The sequence below is a fragment of the Eubalaena glacialis genome, chromosome 18, assembly GCF_028564815.1.
Source record: "Eubalaena glacialis isolate mEubGla1 chromosome 18, mEubGla1.1.hap2.+ XY, whole genome shotgun sequence".
Lineage (NCBI taxonomy): Eukaryota > Metazoa > Chordata > Mammalia > Artiodactyla > Balaenidae > Eubalaena > Eubalaena glacialis.
Genome location: NC_083733.1, coordinates 24,297,904 through 24,320,298, shown reverse-complemented (window position 1 = coordinate 24,320,298; position 22,395 = coordinate 24,297,904). Strand labels below are relative to the sequence as shown.

The window sequence follows — 22,395 nt, the reverse complement described above, 5'->3', positions numbered from 1 at the left end:
AGAGACACACTTCAGACCTAGAGACACATACAGACTGAAAGTGAGGGGATGGAAAAAGATATTCCATGCAAATGGAAATCAAAAGAAAGCTGGAGTAGCAATTCTCATATCAGACAAACTAGACTTTAAAATAAAGACTATTACAAGAGACAAAGAAGGACACTATATTATGATCAAGGGATCGATCCAAGAGCAAGGTATAACAATTGTAAATATTTATGCACCCAACATAGGAGCACCTCAATACATAAGGCAAATACTAACAGCCATAAAAGGGGAAATCGACAGTAACACAATCATAGTAGGGGACTTTAACACCCCACTTTCACCAATGGACAGATCATCCAAAATGAAAATAAATAAGGAAACACAAGCTTTAAATGATACATTAAACAAGATGGACTTAATGGATATTTATAGGACATTCCACCCAAAAATAACAGAATACACATTTTTCTCAAGTGCTCATGGAACATTCTCCAGGATAGATCATATCTTGGGTCACAAATCAAGCCTTGGTAAATTTAAAAAAATTGAAATCGTATCAAGTATCTTTTCCGACCACAACGCTATGAGACTAGATATCAATTACAGGAAAAGATCTGTAAAAAATACAAACACATGGAGGCTACACAATACACTACTTAATAACGAAGTGATCACTGAAGAAATCAAAGGGGAAATCAAAAAATACCTAGAAACAAATGACAATGGAGACACGACGACCCAAAACCTATGGGATGCAGCAAAAGCAGTTCTAAGAGGGAAGTTTATAGCAATACAAGCCTACATCAAGAAACAGGAAACATCTCGAATAAACAACCTAACCTTGCACCTAAAGCAATTAGAGAAAGAAGAACAAAAAAACCCCAAAGCTAGCAGAAGGAAAGAAATCATAAAGATCAGATCAGAAATAAATGAAAAAGAAATGAAGGAAACAATAGCAAAAATCAATGAAACTAAAAGCTGGTTCTTTGAGAAGATAAACAAAATTGATAAACCATTAGCCAGACTCATCAAGAGAAAAAGGGAGAAGACTCAAATCAATAGAATTAGAAATGAAAAAGGAGAAGTAACAACTGACACTGCAGAAATACAAAGGATCATGAGAGATTACTACAAGCAACTCTATGCCAATAAAATGGACAACCTGGAAGAAATGGACAGATTCTTAGAAATGCACAACCTGCCGAGACTGAACCAGGAAGAAAAAGAAAATATGAACAGACCAATCACAAGCACTGAAATTGAAACTGTGATTAAAAATCTTCCAACAAACAAAAGCCCAGGACCAGATGGCTTCACAGGCGAATTCTATCAAACATTTAGAGAAGAGCTAACACCTATCCTTCTCAAACTCTTCCAAAATATTGCAGAGGGAGGAACACTCCCCAACTCATTCTACAAGGCCACCATCACCCTGATACCAAAACCAGACAAAGATGTCACAAAGAAAGAAAACTACAAGCCAATATCACTGATGAACATAGATGCAAAAATCCTCAACAAAATACTAGCAAACAGAATCCAACAGCACATTAAAAGGATTATACACCATGATGAAGTGGGATTTATTCCAGGAATGCAAGGATTCTTCAATATACGCAAATCAATCAACGTGATACATCATATTAACAAATTGAAGGAGAAAAACCATATGATCATCTCAATAGATGCAGAGAAAGCTTTCGACAAAATTCAACACCCATTTATGATAAAAGCCGTGCAGAAAGTAGGCATAGAGGGAACTTACCTCAACATAATAAAGGCCATATATGACAAACCCACAGCCAACATCGTCCTCAATGGTGAAAAACTGAAACCATTTCCACTAAGGTCAGGAACAAGACAAGGTTGCCCACTCTCACCACTATTATTCAACATAGTTTTGGAAGTGTTAGCCACAGCAATCAGAGAAGAAAAAGAAATAAAAGGAATCCAAATCGGAAAAGAAGAAGTAAAGCTGTCACTGTTTGCAGATGACATGATACTATACATAAAGAATCCTAAAGATGCTACCAGAAAACTACTAGAGCTAATCAATGAATTTGGTAAAGTAGCAGGATACAAAATTAACGCACAGAAATCTCTTGCATTCCTATATACTAATGATGAAAAATCTGAAAGTGAAATTAAGAAAACACTCCCGTTTACCATTGCAACAAAAAGAATAAAATATCTAGGAATAAACCTACCTAAGGAGACAAAAGACCTGTATGCAGAAAATTATAGGACACTGATGAAAGAAATTAAAGATGATACAAATTGATGGAGAGATATACCATGTTCTTGGATTGGAAGAATCAACATTGTGAAAATGACTCTGCTACCCAAAGCAATCTACAGATTCAATGCAATCCCTATCAAACTACCACTGGCATTTTTCACAGAACTAGAACAAAAAATTTCACAATTTGTATGGAAACACAAAAGACCCCGAATAGCCAAAGCAATCTTGAGAACAAAAAATGGAGCTGGAGGAATCAGGCTCCCTGACTTCAGACTATATTACAAAGCTACAGTAATCAAGACAGTTTGGTACTGGCACAAAAACAGAACTATACATCAATGGAACAGGATAGAAAGCCCAGAGATAAGCCCACGTACATATGGTCACCTTATCTTTGATAAAGGAGGCAAGCATATACAGTGGAGAAAAGACAGCCTCTTCAATAAGTGGTGCTGGGAAAATTGGACAGGTACATGTAAAAGTATGAAATTAGAACACTCCCTGACACCATACACAAAAATAAACTCAAAATGGATTAAAGACCTAAGTGTAAGGCCAGACACTATCAAACTCTTAGAGGAAAACATAGGCAGAACACTGTATGACATAAATCACAGCAAGATCCTTTTTGACCCACCTCCTAGAGAAATGGAAATAAAAACACAAATAAACAAATGGGACCTAATGAAACTTAAAAGCTTTTACACAGCAAAGGAAACCATAAACAAGACCAAAAGACAACCCTCAGAATGGGAGAAAATATTTGCAAATGAAGCAACTGACAAAGGATTAATCTCCAAGATTTACAAGCAGCTCATGCAGCTCAATAACAAAAAAACAAACAACCCAATCCAAAAATGGGCAGAAGACCTAAATGGACATTTCTCCAAAGAAGATATACAGATTGCCAACAGACACATGAAAGAATGCTCAACATCATTAATCATTAGAGAAATGCAAATCAAAACTACAATGAGGTATCATCTCACACCGGTCAGAATGGCCATCATCAAAAAATCTAGAATCAATAAATGCTGGAGAAGGTGTGGAGAAAAGGGGACCCTCTTGCACTGTTGGTGGGAATGTAAATTGATACAGCCACTATGGAGAACAGTATGGAGGTTCCTTAAAAAACTAAAAATAGAACTACCATACGACCCAGAAATCCCACTACTGGGCATATACCCTGAGAAAACCATAATTCAGAAAGAGTCATGTACCAAAATATTCATTGCAGCTCTGTTTACAATAGCCAGGACATGGAAGCAACCCAGGTTTCCATCATCGGATGAATGGATAAAGAAGATGTGGCACATATATACAATGGAATATTACTCAGCCATAAAAAGAAATGAAATGGAGGTGTTTGTAATGAGGTGGATGGAGTTAGAGTCTGTCATACAGAGTGAAGTAAGTCAGAAAGAGAAAAAGAAATACAGTATGCTAACACATATATATGGAATCTAAGGAAAAAAAAAAAGGTCATGAAGAACCTAGTGGCAAGATGGGAATAAAGACACAGACCTACTAGAGAATGGACTTGAGGATATGGGGAGGGGGAGGGGTGAGATGTGACAGGGTGAGAGAGTGTCATGGACATATATACACTACCAAATGTAAAATAGATAGCTAGTGGGAAGCAGCCGCATAGCACAGGGAGATCAGCTCGGTGCTTTGTGACCACCTAGAGCGGTGGGATAGGGAGGGTGGGAGGGAGGGAGATGCAAGAGGGAAGAGATATGGGAACATATGTATATGTATAACTGATTCACTTTGTTATAAAGCAGAAGCTAACACACCATTGTAAAGCAATTATACTTCAATAAAGATGTTTAAAAAAAAAAAAAAGAAATGAAATGGAGGTATTTGTAATGAGGTGGATGGAGTTAGAGTCTGTCATACAGAGTGAAGTAAGTCAGAAAGAGAAAAAGAAATACAGTATGCTAACACATATATATGGAATCTAAGGGGAAAAAAAAGAAAAAAAAGGTCATGAAGAACCTAGTGGCAAGACGGGAATAAAGACACAGACCTACTAGAGAATGGACTTGAGGATACGGGGAGGGGGAGGGGTGAGATGTGACAGGGTGAGAGAGTGTCATGGACATATATACACTACCAAATGTAAAATAGATAGCTAGTGGGAAGCAGCCGCATAGCACAGGGAGATCAGTTCGGTGCTTTGTGACCACCTCGAGGGGTGGGATAGGGAGGGTGGGAGGGAGGGAGATGCAAGAGGGAAGAGATATGGGAACATATGTATATGTATAACTGATTCACTTTGTTATAAAGCAGAAACTAACACACCATTGTAAAGCAATTATACGTCAATAAAGATGTTAAAAAAAAAAAAAAGAAATAAGTTACATTTACTAAGGTGGTTGTTGTCTTCTTTCTTATTCATAATAATCCTGAGAGTGAGACCTCCTCATCTCTGTTTGAAATAAACAGCAACATAGACACAGAGAAATTGAATCTAAAGAGAAATTTGAATCCAGGTCCAAAGCTCTTTCTCTTTGCAATCAATCACATTGTATACCAAACTAAGAGGATCAATATTAGTTGAATAGTTTCAAGAAATCAGAATAAATCCAGAGGACAGAGAGGATAATGAGTGACAAAAGCAGAGGATAATGAGAAAAGTGACAAGAGAAGAGGCTGAAATCGTAGGCGGTGGTATTATGTTTGTGGGCATCTTATAGATACATAAAGGATATTAGACTTTTACCCAAAGGAGTTCGGAGAAATTAATGAAGGATTTAGATCAGGACAATAACATATCCAGACATGTATTTTTAAAACATCACTCACACTGCAATGTGGAAAATTGAAAGAGTGTGATCTTGAACTCAGGAAAGAAATTTTTAGAAATCAAATTTTAAAAAATACACGAAGAAATAAATCAGGCAAGCAAGGATGGAAATGTGGCTTAGGGTGGTAACAGGAAAAATGGAAAGGAAGGATGAAATTTAAGAAATATTTATTGGGATAAAATATCAGTGGGGGTATTAATTAATGCTCCATGCCCGGGTTTTTTGTTTTATTTCTTTTGCAACTTTTACATGTGGCAAAAAGGACAGAGTTCCAGTACATCTTCTCCTCCTTTAAGATCTCATACAGTCTAGCATATTTTGCATTAGCTCTGTGTTTCCCAAAGAGAGATACACAAATTAATTTTAAGTGGTACAGAGATGACAATTTTAAAATGTGTCGATTTATTTTTCTCTGAATGGAGAGGGCAACTAACCCATTAAAACCTGTGACTGTAAAGATAATACTGCTTAACTCAAGGCAGAAATCATCTACCGTACTTAGATGATCAGTGGCAGATGTGTGTTTGGATGGTGCTGGCATACAGCACAAAATAAGAAGATAACACCTGAATGAATGAAGCTGCCTCAGCTCACACTTTCCAAAAGAACTGAGTGGTGCCCAGATTGAGCCAAAGCCAAACAGGTTTTGTGTTTAGTATTCTCAATATCTAGAACACTGAGGTCCTGCCTCGTGGACACCCCAGGCACACCAGTGGAGGTGGGGAGCGACGTGGCTCAGAAAGAGAGTTTAGAAGGGAAATACAGGATGCACCTGGGAATCTGAACAAACTCCCAGCTATCCTTCAAGCCCTCACTCACAGCTGACTGCAAAACGCTTCCTTGATCCGCTGAGTAAGTGGTAACTCCGTACTAGTTAGTATAAATTGAGGGATAAAAGCAAGGGAAAACTTAATATTAGAATTCAGGAAGAACACTATACTCTTTTGTATCTTATCAGTTAAGGATATGGGTTGTGGATCACCTATGTGTGATTTGGTGCATATGCTATTTATTTAATCTTAAAATCATTTACTTCTCTCTATGGTAATTATTCAGATGGAAAAATATGACGTCAAATAATAGATCTCTGAGAGGTAAATATCTGGTATATACCAATTCATCAGTGGAAGCTGCAGCTATTATTATTTCATTATGGGTACCAGGACTCTTTCCCTCCTCCCAAATGGATCTGAACTCCTGACTGCATCCCACTCATCTTTGTATCCTTGGCAGTGAGCACACGACTTAGCGTATTGTTGGTATTCAGGACATGCTTGTAGAATTATTGGATGATCACAAGCACTAAAATCACCAGAGAATTTAAGTCTGCTTGTCACCTGAAGCTTTTCAAGGATAAAAATGTGAGCTTCAGCTTCTCGGGCAATAATTGCAACCTTGAGACATGACTCCTAAGTTAGATCCCATGCCAAGTCCAAAGTAAGCAGCCCAGACAGAAAACTGCTGAAAGGACTGTCTGCAGGAAATATTTTTAATTTGTTAACACTAATATCAACTAATCAGTCATGTTTTGCATTAAAACCCATGGCCACAGGGAATGCCATTCTTACATCAGAGGGGAGGAGATGATGACGTATGGACTGAGCATTAGATGACATTATTGATGAAAATTCACCAACATCCTGCAGGCTAACCTTGGAAGAGTCAGAAGTGGAGCAGTTGCAGTCTACATGCTTTAAACAAACACAATAAATGTCAAAGTAGAATACAGCTATCCTGTTTGAATGCATCAATAAGCTTTAAGATATTTATGTATGTACATAACTAGAAAAATACAGTCATTGTATTATTTCATATGTATCATCCTACACATTTTTATTAAATTTCCATTAGGCCCAAATACAGCTTTATGTAGACAAATTCTGAATGGAGGGATTTAGAAGTGATGAATGGCAGTGGTATATAATTGAAAATATGTATCGAGAACTGTTCCTGCAGCATAAAGAATGGAAAAATACATTTAAATGTCCTCACCTCTTTCCCCATCTTGACCACGAACTCATACTTGTATACCTTTGATGGGAGAGGAAGGAAGTAACCTCATATTTCTTAGACATGGATATAATTTTCCTTCTACATTTTTTTCCTGTGAGTTCCTTATCCATTTTTCTCTTTGGTTCTATTATTAATATTTGTTGAGCATCTAGAATACATCAGACATTTTACTATGAACTAAAGACACATAAATAAATAAGACACATGTGTTTTCCTCTAATGGACTATATTTTCCTTGAGAAAAAAAAAATGCATGCGGTATAGCATCATAGATATATTTTTAGTCTGTATAGGAGACAGTGGAGAAAATGGATCATGTTCTTTAGAGGAGGCGGGTGTCTATGACAGATTCACACAGTCATGATACTTGAAAGCTGGATCTTAGGAGGATGAGACAGTAGGTGTTGTGAAGATTCATAGCACAAGCTCTGGAATCAGACTTCCTGAGTTCAAATCCTAGACCCACCACATACTACGTGCATCCTTCAGAAATCTACATAACCTCTTAGTGACTCAGTGCCTTTATCTCTAAAATGGGGGTAATAGTAAGAATCATCCATAGGTATAAGAATTAAATAAGCTAAATATATATATAAAGGTCTTAAAACAGTGCCCATTACATTGTAAATACTTAAAGTATGTTTAAGTATTTACACACTTTTTAAGTATTTACATACATGTTTAAGTATTTAAATACTTAAGTATTTACATACATGCTCTCACTTTTTATGTTTCCCTTGAAAGAGAAGAAAATGTCATTTCAGAAATAATGAATAATGAGAGAATCACAGAGTTATGAGGCACTCAGGTAAACAGATACAGAGTGCTAGAAATGAAAATAATAACAGTCAACATGTATTGAACATTTAACACTGTCAAATACTATGCTGTATTACTGCTGCTTAATTTAATCCTCTCATCGAAGGCTAGTAGATAAAGATTGCCAAAATATCACTAGCTTTCTAACAAGATGGAAAAACACTAGATTTATCACAATCCCTTCAGGGAGATGATGTATGTGGCTGGAAAGAGTAATGTGAGAAGCTACCTGAAGTGGGAACCTGACCTCCCTCCCAAAGAGGCATGTTCAAGTGTTAATGAATTATCACTCTACCTGTATCTAAGGGAGCTAGGTCTAGTTCATCAGAAGGCTCTTGTCTTGCTGAGTGGGATATGAGTGTGAAGATCCAGAGTTTAACTGCTCAGAGCAGAAGAGACAAATCTGAGGACTGCCACCAGGGGTCCTACTTTTCTGAGCATTTGCAATGTCCTGCTCTGGCTCTAAATAAATATTGAATTAAAAATTCACTTAAGGAACACATTAAGTCAGACAGAGAAAGACAAATGTCATATGATATCGCTCATATGTAGAATCTAAAAAATGGTACAAATGAACCTATTTACAAAACAAATAGACTCACAGATGTAGAAAACAAGCTTATGGTTATCAAGGTGGGGATAAATTGGGAGATTGGAATTGACATATACACACTACTATATATAACATATGTAACTAATAAGAACCTACTGTATAGCACAAGAAACTCTACTCAGTACTCTGTAATGAACTATATGGGAATAGAATCTAAAAAAGAGTGGAAATATGTATATGTATAACTGATTCACTTTGCTGTACAGCACAAACACAACATTGTAAATCAACTATACGCCAATAAAAAATTAATTAAAAAAAGAACACATTAAGAACTTCAGGGTTGTCTAATTTCATAGTCCTTATTCTTAACTGCTAGACAATATTCCTTTTATTACATTATTGTATTATCTTGAAGTGGTTTTAAAATTTGGATGCAAACTGAAACCACGAATCTCTGGGGGATTTTGTAAAATACCAAGGCCCAGGTACCATTTCCTTAAATTCTGAATTCATAGATTGTGGCGGGACTCAGGAATTGGTATTTTTTATAGCCTCCCAGGTAATTTTAATGTTTACTTGGATTGAAAACCACTGTTATGCTGCTCCTGTGTGGAACATAGCTTTTCCAAGTGTAATTAGTGGGTGGCTTCCCACTAATGCAATCTGATTTTTTAACCAGCATACGTACACACATGAAACTTTAAAACATGGTTCTGGGCTTATAGTCCTCAAAGACTGGGAGATGAAGAACAGGAAGAGGCTGTTTATGATGACATGTTTTGTGCCATGGAAAGGAGCTTGGATTTGATCTTGAAGACAGAAGGAAACAACTGAAGGACACTAGGGAATGCTCAGATGCATGTTTTAGAAAGAATCAAACTGATCAATTTGAGATACAGTTCGATTGAGAGATGATATGTCTTACAGTGGACACCAGTGACCAAAGAAACAATCTTTCTGTTTACTATCTGTTACTTCCATATCCCCCACCCCATACACACACCTTTTCTCAGACCCTGAAAGAGTGGCGTAAGCCAGAGGAGAAAGTGAACAGCAGACAAATGACAGTCAAATTTTTCACAGAGTGAAAAAATTACAGCATTTCAGTGTGAAGAGGTGCCCATGGTGTCATCTATTTTCAAACCTTTGCTAATGACAGAGCTTTATTTACAATGTCTTTAAAGGGACCTAGATATCTTCTCCCAACTAATCAAGCTTTAGGTATAACCTGCAATTCCTAGGAAGTGAACTGCTCCTCTCCCTAAAGAAAAAAACCTTCTCTGGGCATTATCTGAACCCAGGAGTCCTGAGTCAGAGGCTGAACATCTAATTGTGTTTCCTTCTTTTATCAAGGGCACACCAGTTCCTAATTGCTTTCTTTATTTCTATTTATATTTTTAGCCTGGAGAAGTGCTAGGAGGATTAATTATAGCAGTTAATGTTTCCATTTCAAAGGAGATGGTACTCTATAAGTACTAAATATTATTAAATTTAATGGAATTAAATTCCTTTAAAATAGACTAATGGCACAATTCAGTATTTCATTGATCTCCTGGAAAATTACAACACCTCATGTTGAGTCATCGAGATAAAGTAATGGAGATTTTTTTAAAATTCCCCAAATCATATATAAAATGATTTCATTCAGTATATATTTCACCACTTCCTAATGAAGCCCAGATCTATGTAATACATCAGTGGCTGTAGACGAGTTGATAAGGAGCGAATTAATTACTCAGTTATCCCAAATGACACTTATTTTACAATATACATGATTTCCATGTTCTTACCAGTCATTCGGAACTGCAATAGTTCATTCAGGGAGAAGAATACCATAAAATTGGAAGTAACCATTCCTTGCAGTTAGATATTAATGAGGAGCCCCGCCCCACTCCCACTCCTGCTGGCATGTCTCTCTGACTGAAGGAGATATATATGCCTGTTTGCTTTTTTCCTCTGCATAATACAGAACCAGAGGCCCTGTTCTTTGGCCACATCTCCGCAATTTGCAAATATACCTCCTAAATGTTAGTGTTAGTAAATCATTCGTACCAGGAGTAATGTTAAAATGTAAGGTAAGAGCAAACAGTTAAGCTGGGAACAGAAACATGACACACATCCATCTGGTAACCTCTTTGAAAATCACAGGTAAGCAAAATCACTCAAATGTCCAAAGATCATTATCTCCATGGGGTTTTCCTTCCCAATGGGTTTTTGTAGAAAAGAGGCAGGACTGAATTGAGGTTAACATGCAGTAGACTGCTTGAGTTTTCAGCTCTAATAATATCTGTATACTGCATGACCTTCAGCAATTTGCTCCTCTGAAATCGAGATGAGGCTAGTTCAGATCTCCTAGCATTGTTTGTGAAGACTGAATGAGATAATACATGTAAAATATTTAGCATTGTGCCAGCTATTTAGTAAGCATTTAATAAATAATAGTCATTATACTATTACATGCAGTTGTACTGTATAAACATTTCTTTCTGTCACTCAGAGAGAAGAAAGTCAAGAAGATGAAGAACTCAACAAAGACCTCATGTAGGATGAGGCACTAATCCCTTCTTCAGATTCTGAGCTTCTCAATCCCTAGAGGTGATGCTATTTGTCAAATACTGAACACTCTTTAGAACTGTGCTTCAATACGGATATTGGTATTGAAGCCAGAAAATTGAAGAGGTATGAAAAGATGCTTCCATTTATCATAACAATTCAACTTGTTCCCAATAAGAATTAAGACACAGGGCTTCCCTGGTGGTGCAGTGGTTGGGAATCCGCCTGCCAAGGCAGGGGACACTGGTTCGAGCCTTGGTCCGGGAGGATCCCACATGCCGTGGAGCAACTAAGCCCATGCACCACAGCTACTGAGCCTGCACTCTAGAGCCCATGAGCCACAACTACTGAAGCCCACACGCCTAGAGCCTGTGCTCCGCAACAAGAGAAGCCACTGCAGTGAGAAGCCCGCGCACCGCATCGAAGAGTAGCCCCTGTTCGCCGCAACAAGAGAAAGCCCACATGCAGCAACAAGACCCAATGCAGCCAAAAATAAATAAATAAACTAAAAAAAAAAAAAAAAAGAATTAAGGCACAGATTTCAATTCAGGGAATATCTGCAAACACAATATGGCTTTTCTATCTAAAGGAGAAAAAAGTTTTTTGGGAAAAGTTTATTACCACCTAATCTTTCTGATTAGGTGACCTATTATGGTATAGATTTGTAGAAATAATTCTGAATTCAAATAAACTATATTTGGAGATGGGGAATCATTATTTTTCCTCCTTTGCAGATTTTATTCTGACAGCTAAGTTTAATTTGTGCCATCATTGGGAAAATTTTCATCAGGTAACTTTTACTCTGATGTTTGAAGAATACAGCTACTTACCTCATAACATGACAATTTATTAGCATTCCAGTTAAAAACATAATTTATCTATAACCTTCAAGTTTATTATTTATATTGTACCTTCCTAGTAGCTAATAAATCATTGGTAATTGACTTTAATACCAAAAAGCTAAATACTAAGCCCTACCATAATGTGAAAATGATGGGCTATGCAAACAGATCTGCCTCTCCTGCTACTTATAAAGTTAGAGAAAAAGGCTAAAGGTTTAGCAATTTGGAGAAAGATGTGAAACAACATTGTAAGTAACTGTAACTAGCTGAATATCTGTCATTTTCAGGAACATAAGTGTCACATTGCATAAATAAGAAGCTGAGACTCCAAGAGTTTAAGAAGAAACTTGTGCAAGAGAACACTGACTTTAAATGATGGGACAGGGATTTAAACCTGAAATGTGTGGCTCATAAAACATCCGCCTCCTCCCAACACTTCTCTTGCAACCCCCATAAAAGAGGTGAATTCCCTTGCTTAGCATAGCTCTTTATTAATTCACCAATTTTACCACATCACAAATAATAAACATCAAAGAGAAACTAAAAGTCAGTCCTTGAGTTATATTTCTTGGATAGTTCATAGATTTCTTTTACATAAATGAAGAACATATTAAAAATAATAAATCTACCTTTTATCTCCTTCTCCATCTTTCTTACGTCAAATGGTGAACATCAACATAAACGAGTCACCACAGGATCGGATCTTACTGTGCTCCTTGCCCCATCTAATATTTATTTGCACATTAAAGATCTCATTACTAGCCTGAATTGGCTTCTGAATATGTGTGCTCCTCACCAGGGCCAGAGTTTACAGCCTTGTTGGGGAGAGTTATGCTAATGGGTTGTTTTATCTTCCAAAAAAAAAAAAAAGGCCCAGAACAGAGGCTGCTGGAATCCCTAATGTCTCTCTGGGTCTGATGTAACCACGGCTGATTCAACAGCAACTTCTTGGCAAGAAGATGCCATATAGAACACCCCAAGCGATGCCCTCTTCCCTGTCTTTTCTATCTTTCAAGAATTACAAATTTAAGTTTTTAGGAGTCTCAGATCTTAAGGACAAAAGAAACACATGCATAATAATGATAATAAAAATGGTAATAATGATAAACTAATAGTGAGAAAATGTTGGCAAATCAGGGAGTCACAAGCGAGCATATTCATCTTGTACCGTTTGAAAGGCCCATAAAACTCCATCAGGTTAAACTTGACAAAGAAAAATACACAGTAATTTTACAGTAATGCAACACTGTTTTCAAAGAGTTATAACATAATCCATAAGAAAAATAAGCAATTGAGGCCAACTGCATTTATCTTTGGTTCTCATTTTATTCATGAGCAGCCTTAAAAGACAGTCTTGGTTGTACGGTGAAATTTCCAGAGGTGACCTAGAAATGCAGCCAATACCTTTTATTATTTTTTTCCTTTTTGGGAAGTTAAGATTTCTTCAAAGTACTCTTCAAACAGCTCCTGCTTTGACTCCAAATGATTTTCTTTAAAATAAAGGTAACAGCAAGTAAAACAAAGAGTCATATTCTCCTTGAAACACTCTCTTTTTCTTGATGTCCAAAACATTTCACTTTCCAGGCTTATACTCTTCCTCGCCTCCACAGATGCACCCTCCTTTTCCAGAACTCAGAAGGCTGGAGTTCCCTCCTGAAGTCCTGTCCTCAATCTTCTCTCTCTATTTGCACACTCTACTTAGGGGATCTCATCCTATCTTCTGCATTTATTTCAATGGCAATAGCCTCAAAATGTGCATGTTCTGTGAAAGACCTGCCTCTAGACCCCAGACTCATACACCCAACATTGTGCTTGAGAGTCCCACATACATACTCCAAAGAAATCTCAGTGTCACCATGACCCAAGCAAAACCCTCAATCCCTTGAACTCTCCTTTACCCACAACCCGCTCCTCATTTCAGGAAGTAGCAACACCGTCTATCCAATTGTTCAAAGCAAAAACCTAGAAGTCCTCCTGGTCCCCTCTCTTCTCATAAGTCCTATATCCAAATGAAGTGTTGCCACATCCTCTAAACAATATCCCTAAACTGTCCTGTTTCCTCATCTCCACTGTTACCCACATCCTCAGACCAGTGACATATCATCCCTTGATTGGCCCACATAAGGGTCGCCTAAATGGTCTCTCCCCTCTTCCACTTTTATCTCCCTAAAACCCTATCTACATATCACTGCCTGAGTGATTATTTTGAAATATATATATATATATCAAAATATGTATATAAAACATGTTGTTGTCCCTAGTTTAAAATTCTTCAATACTCACCTAACACATTTAGAACACATTTAGAAAATAAGCTAAACACCTTATCTCAATCCATGAGAACCTATTAACTGACCTTGATCTTACACTCCAACTTGATCTCATAATACTGTACTCCTAGCTCACCACTCCTCAGCCACCCTACATTAGTTTCTGTTCCTCTAACAAGTTCATCTTGTTCCCTGCTAAAGGCATTTGCACTAATTCCTCTTTTCTATCCATGGATGGATACTTCTTGTCATTCACATCTTAGCTTTAAAAAAAAATCGCTAATTCAGAAAAGATTTTCCAGACAAACCAAACTAGTCATCCGGTCATTCTACATTACGTGACTCTGTTTCATCTTATTTTCTTACTCTCCAATCTCAAATAGTAGAATGTGAGCTTCATGAGAGTAGATGATTTACCTGTCTAGCTAGTTTGTACGTTGGTGGCTGGGAGACTGTCTCACCAATATAAAGTGCTGTGTAATAGATTGCTGAACAAAAGAACAAATGAATGGAGACAAACACAGTGGTAGTAAAATGGATTTCCATCGTCTAGATTGTAGACACTTGAGAGAGATAAAATTTGGAGGATGCCTCCTGTCCTCTAGATTAGCTTGGGATTCAGAATAGCTGTTTGCAGCTCAGTTTCATGCCAAGATGTTACTAAGCTTTTGACAGAGTGGTCATTCTACTCTTAGTCAAAACCTAGCTGCATACATTGACCAAATAATCCCTCACTACATCTGGGTGAGAACTGGATTTATTCAGATATATAAGACACTCAACAGAAGTTTGTTGAATGACTGTTTATTCTATTTTCCATGTACTGTTTGTTTGAAAAGTATAAATATACTTGAGACATAACCCCTTTTCTCAGATCTCATAATTTAATGGGAGTAGTAAAACAATAAATAGAAAGTGAAATTATATTATGGAGCCAAGAGGCTGACCACAGAAGATTTCTTTTGTATAAGTGAATGCCTCATCTCATTCTCGAAGCAACGTAGAGTTAAGTGAGAACCAAAAAAAATGGAATCAGGGTTAGTGTCAACCAAAGAAGAGAGGTAAGTTACCAAAGCCTGTGGAGCAAAAATGTAAATAGAGAGAGGTAGACACAGGACATACACAGCATAGTATAATGGTAAAGAGCAGATGCTCTAAGATCAGGCAGAACTGGATTTGCATTCCTGGTTTACCCTATACATATATATGTATATATGTGAGCCTCTTTGGGGAAGTTACTTATTTTCTCCTTCTACAGATGAGAACAATGAAGGCTTTGAGAGCATTGCTCATTCCCTCAGAGGAGCATTGTGAGGTTGGAATGAGACAATAATAAGTGTAAAGCATGTAATGCCACATTCCCTAGCACTTGAGTGGCCGGTAAGTGTTTGCAACACTCAACTGAAAGGCATAGAGTGACAAGAAATGAATTGAATGTTGATTAGCATAGAATCTATAATTCTTGCTAGCTTTGGACTAAGATACTTGTAACACAAAAATAAACCTCTACTCTAAGAGTTCTCAGTCGTTTCTTCCTAAACACTGCTGGAGGAGGTGCCACTGTCCATTTGATACTCAGTATAGCAGTTTGAATATTGCCTTATTGGCTGTGTCACCTTTTCCAAATTATTTAAGCTTTCACTCCTTCTCCTTTTAAAACAGGAATAATGTTGGTGTCTGATTTATTAAGTTGTTCTGAAGACTTAATGAATCAGATGTATGTAAAGCACGTATAGTTTAAAAGATATTGATATCTACATATTCACAATCGATAGAAGCAATGTTCCAGGTATGGTTCTGATTTCCTCATTTCCTAGACAAGGCTTCTCCAATTTAAGGAGTCTGTCAATAATATAAAAACAGAAATAAAAGTAAAATGTTTATATATATATATATATATATATATATATATATATATATATACACATACACAAACACACACGCACATACACACACACATAATTAAAGTCCTACCAATGTTAAAAGAAAGACAAAAGAAAACATGGTCCAAAACCTAAGAAAATAGGTTCAAAGAAAAGCAAGCTTATCAGATTTATTGCAGTGGAGGACTAGATACTATGATCCATTAGGAAGAAAATTTGGCTTTTGAGTTTCACAATCTGGGTCTGAACTGAGGTTTTATTCCTATGAGCTATGTGATATTGTAGCACATGCTTAAGCTCTCTGAGCCTCCTTTAAATGTTTTTTAAAGAAGACATGAAAATACCCACTGTTCAAGATGCTTGTGAAGATTAACTACAATAGTACATGAGAAATGTGCTCTATCTTTTTAACAGAATTTGCATCTAGATGGTCACAAAGTCTGTTTCTCCATTAGAATTACTATCACTGCCCAGAGAGGGGTGGTAGGTGGCATGATGCTCACACCTCAATCAGTCCTGCCAAAAAGTCAATTTCATTTTGAACCTAGATGCATGATAAAAGACAGGGATTCAAGTTTATCCATGCGGATATGTCACCACTCTTACCCCTAAAGCTTACCTAAACTCATAAGCAATGTGAATCTCTGGGAGCATCCTTACTCAAAGGTCAGCTGTGAAGGCTAAGTTTATTTAAGAGTTAAGAGCAGAAACTTGAAGAGGAATAATACCTTCTGTAGGAATTCCAAATTCAAGGAGTCATTGGCAAAGGCTGAGAGATTAGCTTCAAGGAAAATAGCTATTCCAAGACACTGAGGACAAATTAGAAACAACCAGCTGGTGTGAATCAAGAGAAATATGTTGGTAAAAGGTGGTGGAGCCAGCTGCTTACAGAGAACTAGACTTTCTAACAGCTTTCTCAGGCATGGTGATTTTATGTGTGTGTATGTGTGTGTGTGGAGGGGATGTGTTTCATTATTTCCTATTTTTTTTTAAATCCTTTGGAAAACTGTAGAATGAATGGCTGTAAAATGTGAAAAGAAACGTGGCTGAATCAAAGGATGCTTTGTGATTTCCCTTCATTTTAATAAATCACAGGCAGAATGGATTTTAGCATATTCAAACTCAGAGTAACTGTTAAAGGACTCGCAAAAAATCTGAGACCACGGCCCTACTTTAAAGCTTCTACCACCCACTGTGAACCCCTAAGATCCCATATGTACACACACACACACACACACACACACACACACACGGAAGCTGAATCATCCTCGTGCACTAAGACGTGCTCCAATGTTTTGGAGATTACAAGGCTTTCTTGATAGTGGTACTTTTGCTTCTTAAGATTTATCCAAAAAATGAACAACCGCACAAAAAGTCTGAACAAGACTGGGAACTCTTTTTTTTCTTTTTTTTTTAACATCTTTATTGGAGTATAATTGCTTTATAATGGTGTTTCAATTTCTGCTCTTTAACAAAGTGAATCAGCTATACGTATACATATATCCCCATATCTCCTCCCTCTTGCGTCTCCCTCCCACCCTCCTTATCCCACCGGGCTAGGTGGACACAAAGAACCTAGCTAATCTCCCAGTGCTATGCAGCTGCTTCCCACTAGCTATTTATTTTACATTTGATAGTGTATACATGTCCATGCCACTCTCTCCCTTCGTCCCAGCTTACCCTTCCCCCTCCCTGTGTCCTCAAGTCCATTTTCTAGGTCTGCATCCTTATTCCTGTCCTGCCCCTAGATTCTTCAGAACCTTTTTTTTTTTTTTAGATTCCATATATATGTGTTAGCATACAGGATTTTTCTCTTTCTGAATTACTTCATTCTGTATGACAGTCTCTAGGTCCATCCACCTCACTACAAATAACTCGATTTCATTTCTTTTTATGGCTGAGTAATATTATATTGTATATACGTGCCACATCTTCTTTACCCATTCATCTGTTGATGGACACTTAGGTTGCTTCCATGTCCTGGCTAATGTAAATAGAGCTGCAATGAACATTGTGGTACATGACTCTTTTTGAATTATGGTTTTCTCAGGGTAGATGCCCAGTAGTGGGATTGCTGGGTCGTATGGTAGTTCTATTTTTAGTTTTTTAAGGAACCTCCATACAGTTCTCCATAGTGGCTGTATCAATTTACATACCTACCAACAGTGCAAGAGTGTTCCCTTTTCTCCACACCCTCTCCAGCATTTATTGATTCTAGATTTTTTGATGATGGCCATTCTGACCAGTGTGAGATGATACCTCACTGTAGTTTTGATTTGCATTTCTCTAATGATTAGTGATATTGAGCATCCTTTCATGTGTTTGCTGGCAATCTGTATATCTTCTTTGGAGAAATGTCTATTTAGGTCTTCTGCCCATTTTTGGATTGGGTTGTTTGTTTTTTTGATATTGAGCTGCATGAGCTGCTTGTAGATTTTGGAGATAAATCCTTTGTCAGTTACTTCGTTTGCAAATATTTTCTCCCATTCTGAGGGTTGTCTTTTCATCTCGTTTATGGTTTCCTTTGCTGTGCAAAAGCTTTTAAGTTTCATTAGGTCCCATTTGTTTATTTTTGTTTTTATTTCCATTTCTCTAGGAGGTGGGTCAAAAAGGATCTTGCTGTGATTTATGTCATAGAGTGTTCTGCCTATGTTTTCCTCTAAGAGTTTTATAGTGTCTGGCCTTACACTTAGGTCTTTAGTCCATTTTGAGTTTATTTTTGTGTATGGTGTTAGGGAGTGCTCTAATTTCATTCTTTTACATGTAACTGTCCAGTTTTCCCAGCACCACTTACTGAAGAGCCTGTCGTTTCTGCATTGTATATTCTTGCCTCCTTTATCAAAGATAAGGTAACCATATGTGTGTGGGTTTATCTCTGGGCTTTCTATCCTATTCCATTGATCTAGATTTCTGTTTTTGTGTCAGTACCATAGTGTCTTGATTACTGTAGCTTTGCAGAATAGTCTGAAGTCAGGGAGCCTGGTTCCTCCAGCTCCATTTTTCTTTTCCAAGATTGCTTTGGCTATTCGGGGTCTTTTCTATTTCCATACAAATTGTGAAATTTTTTGTTCTACTTCTGTGAAAAATGAAAGTGATAGTTTGATAGAGATTGCATTGAATCTGTAGATTGCTTTGGGTAGTATAGTCATTTTCACAATGTTGATTCTTCCAATCCAAGAACATGGTATCTCTCCATCTCTTTGTATCAACTTTAATTTCCTTCATCAGTGTCTTACAGTTTTCTGCATACTGGTCTTTTTTCTCCTTAGGTAGGTTTATTCCTAGGTATTTTATTCTTTTTGTTGCAATGGTAACTGCGAGTGTTTCCTTAATTTCTCTTTCAGATTTTTCATCATTAGTGTATAGAAATGCAAGAGATTTCTGTGCATTAATTTTGTATCCTGCTACTTTACCAAATTCATTGATTGGCTCTAGTAGTTTTCCAGTAGCATCTTTAGGATTCTCTATGTATAGTATCATGTCATCTGCAAACAGTGACAGTTTTACTTCTTCTTTTCCGATTTGGATTCCTTTTATTTCTTTTTCTTCTCTGATTACTGTAGCTAAAACTTCCAAAACTATGTTGAATAATAATACAGGTGAGAGTGGGCAACCTTGTCTTGTTCCTGACCTTAGTGGAAATGGTTTCAGTTTTTCACCATTGAGAAACATGTTGCCTGTGAGTTTGCCATATATGGCCTTTATTATGTTGAGGTAAGTTCCCTCTATGCCTACTTTCTGGAGGGTTTTTATCATAAATGGGTGTTGAATTTTGTCAGAAGCTTTTTCTGCATCTATTGAGATGACCATATGGTTTTTCTCCTTCAATTTGTTAATATGGTGTATCACATTGATTGATTTGCGTATTTTGAAGAATCCTTGCATTCTTGGGATAAACCCCACTTGATCATGGTGTATGATCCTTTTAATGTGCTGTTGGATTCTGTTTGCTAGTATTTTGTTCAGGATTTTCGCATCTATGTTCATCAGTGATATTGGTCTGTAGTTTTCTTTTTTTGTGACATCTTTGTCTGGTGTTGGTATCAGGGTGATGGTGGCCTCGTAGAATGAGTTTAGGAGTGTTCCTCCCTCTGCTATATTTTGGAAGTGTTTGAGAAGGATAGGTGTTAGCTCTTCTCTAAATGTTTGATAGAATTCGGCTGTGAAGCCTTCTGGTCCTGGGCTTTTGTATGTTGGAAGATTTTTAATCACAGTTTTAATTTCAGTGCTTGCAACTGGTCTGTTTATATTTTCTATTTCTTCCTGGTTCAGTCTCGGCAGGTTATGCATTTCTAAGAATCTGTCCATTTCTTCCAGGTTGTCCATTTTCTTGGCATATAGATTCTTGTAGTAATCTCTCATGATCCTTTGTATTTCTGCAGAGTCAGGAGTTACTTCTCCACTTTCATTTCTAATTATATCGATTTGAGTCTTCTCCCTTTTTTTCTCGATGAGTCTGGCTAATGGTTTATCAATTTTGTTTATCTTCTCAAAGAACCAGCTTTTAGTTTTATTGATCTTTGCTATCATTTCCTTCATTTCTTTTTCATTTATTTCTGATATGACCTTTATGATTTCTTTCCTTCTGCTAGCTTTGGGGTTTTTTTGTTCTTCTTTCTCTAATTGCTTTAGGTGTAAGGTGGTGTTGTTTATTTGAGATGTTTCTTGTTTCTTGAGGTAGGATTGTATTCCTATAAACTACCCTCTTAGAACGGCCTTTGCTGCATCACATAGGTTTTGGGTCATCGTGTTTTCATTGCCATTTGCTTCTAGGTATTTTTTTATTTCCTTTTTTATTTTTTCAGTGATCTCTTGGTTAATTAGTAGCATATTATTTAGCCTCCATGTGTTTGTATTTTTTACAGATTTTTTCCTGTAATTGATATCTAGTCTCATAGCATTGTGGTTAGAAAAGATACTTGATTCGATTTCAATTTTCTTAAATTTACCAAGGCTTGATTTTTGACCCAAGATATGATCTATCCTGGAGAATGTTCCATGAGCACTTGAGAAGAAAGTGTATTCTGTTGTTTTTGGATTGAATGTCCTATAAATACCAACTAAGTCCATCTTGTTTAATGTATCATTTAAAGCTTGTGTTTCCTTATTTATTTTCATTTTGGATGATCCATCCATTGGTGAAAGTGGGGTGTTTAAGTCCCCTACTATTATTGTGTTACTGTCGATTTCCCCTTTTATGCCTTTTAGCATTTGCCTTATGTCTTGAGGTGCCCTTATGTTGGGTGCATAAATATTTACAATTGTTATATCTTCTTCTTGGATTGATCCCTTGATCATTATGTAGTGTCCTCCTTTGTCTCTTGTATTAGCCTTTATTTTAAAGTCTATTTTGTCTGATATGAGAATTGCTACTGCAGCTTTCTTTTGAATTCCATTTGCATGGAATACCTTTTTCCATCCCCTCACTTTCAGTCCATATGTGTCCCTAGGTCTGAAGTGGGTCTCTTGTAGACAGCATATATATGGGTCTTGTTTTTGTATCCATTAGGCCGGTCTACATCTTTTGGTTGGAGCATTTAATCCATTTACATTTAAGGTAGTTATTGATATGTATGTTACTATTACCATTTTCTTAATTGTTTTGGGTTTGTTATTGTAGGTCTTTTCCTTCTCTTGTGTTTCCTGCCTAGAGAAGTTCCTTTAGCATTTGTTGTAAAGCTGGTTTGGTGGTGCTGAATTGTATTAGCCTTTGCTTGTCTGTAAAGGTTTTAATTTCTCCATCAAATCTTAAATGACATCCTTGCTGGGTAGAGTAATCTTGGTTGTAGGTTTTTCCCTTTCACCACTTTAAACAAGTCCTGCCACACCCTTCTGGCTTGCAGAGTTTCTGCTGAAAGATCAGCTGTTAACCTTTTGGGGGTTCCCTTGTATGTTATTTGCTGCTTTTCCCTTGCTGCTTTTAATAATTTTTCCTTGTCTTTAATTTTTGATAGTTTGATTAATATGTGTCTTGGTGTGTTTCTCCTTGCATTTATCCTGTATGGGACTCTTTGTGCTTCCTGGACTTGATTATTTCCTTTCCCATGTTAGGGAAGTTTTCAACTATAAACTCTTCAAATATTTTCTCAGACCCTTTCTTTTTCTCTTCTTCTTCTGGGACCCCTATAATTCGAATGTTGGTGTGTTTAATGTTGTCCCAGAGGTCTCTGAGACTGTCCTCAATTCTTTTCATTCTTTTTCTTTATTCTGCTCTGTGGTAGTTATTTCCACTATTTAATCTTCCAGTTCGCTTATCCATTCTTCTGCCTCAGTTATTCTGCTATTAATTCCTTCTAGAGAATTTTTAATTTCATTTATTGTGTTGTTCATCATTGTTTGTTTGCTCTTTTAGTTCTTCTAGGTCCTTGTTAAACATTTCTTGTATTTTCTCCATTCTATTTCCAAGATTTTGGATC

At 36.9% G+C, this 22,395-nt stretch overlaps 1 protein-coding gene across 3 annotated transcripts in view; it reads right to left on the bottom strand.

Moving 5' to 3' along the window:
• The window catches only part of CDH8 (cadherin 8), a 367,319-nt gene that overhangs the window by 271,605 nt on the left and 73,319 nt on the right, over positions 1-22,395 (bottom strand). The window lies entirely within an intron of this gene.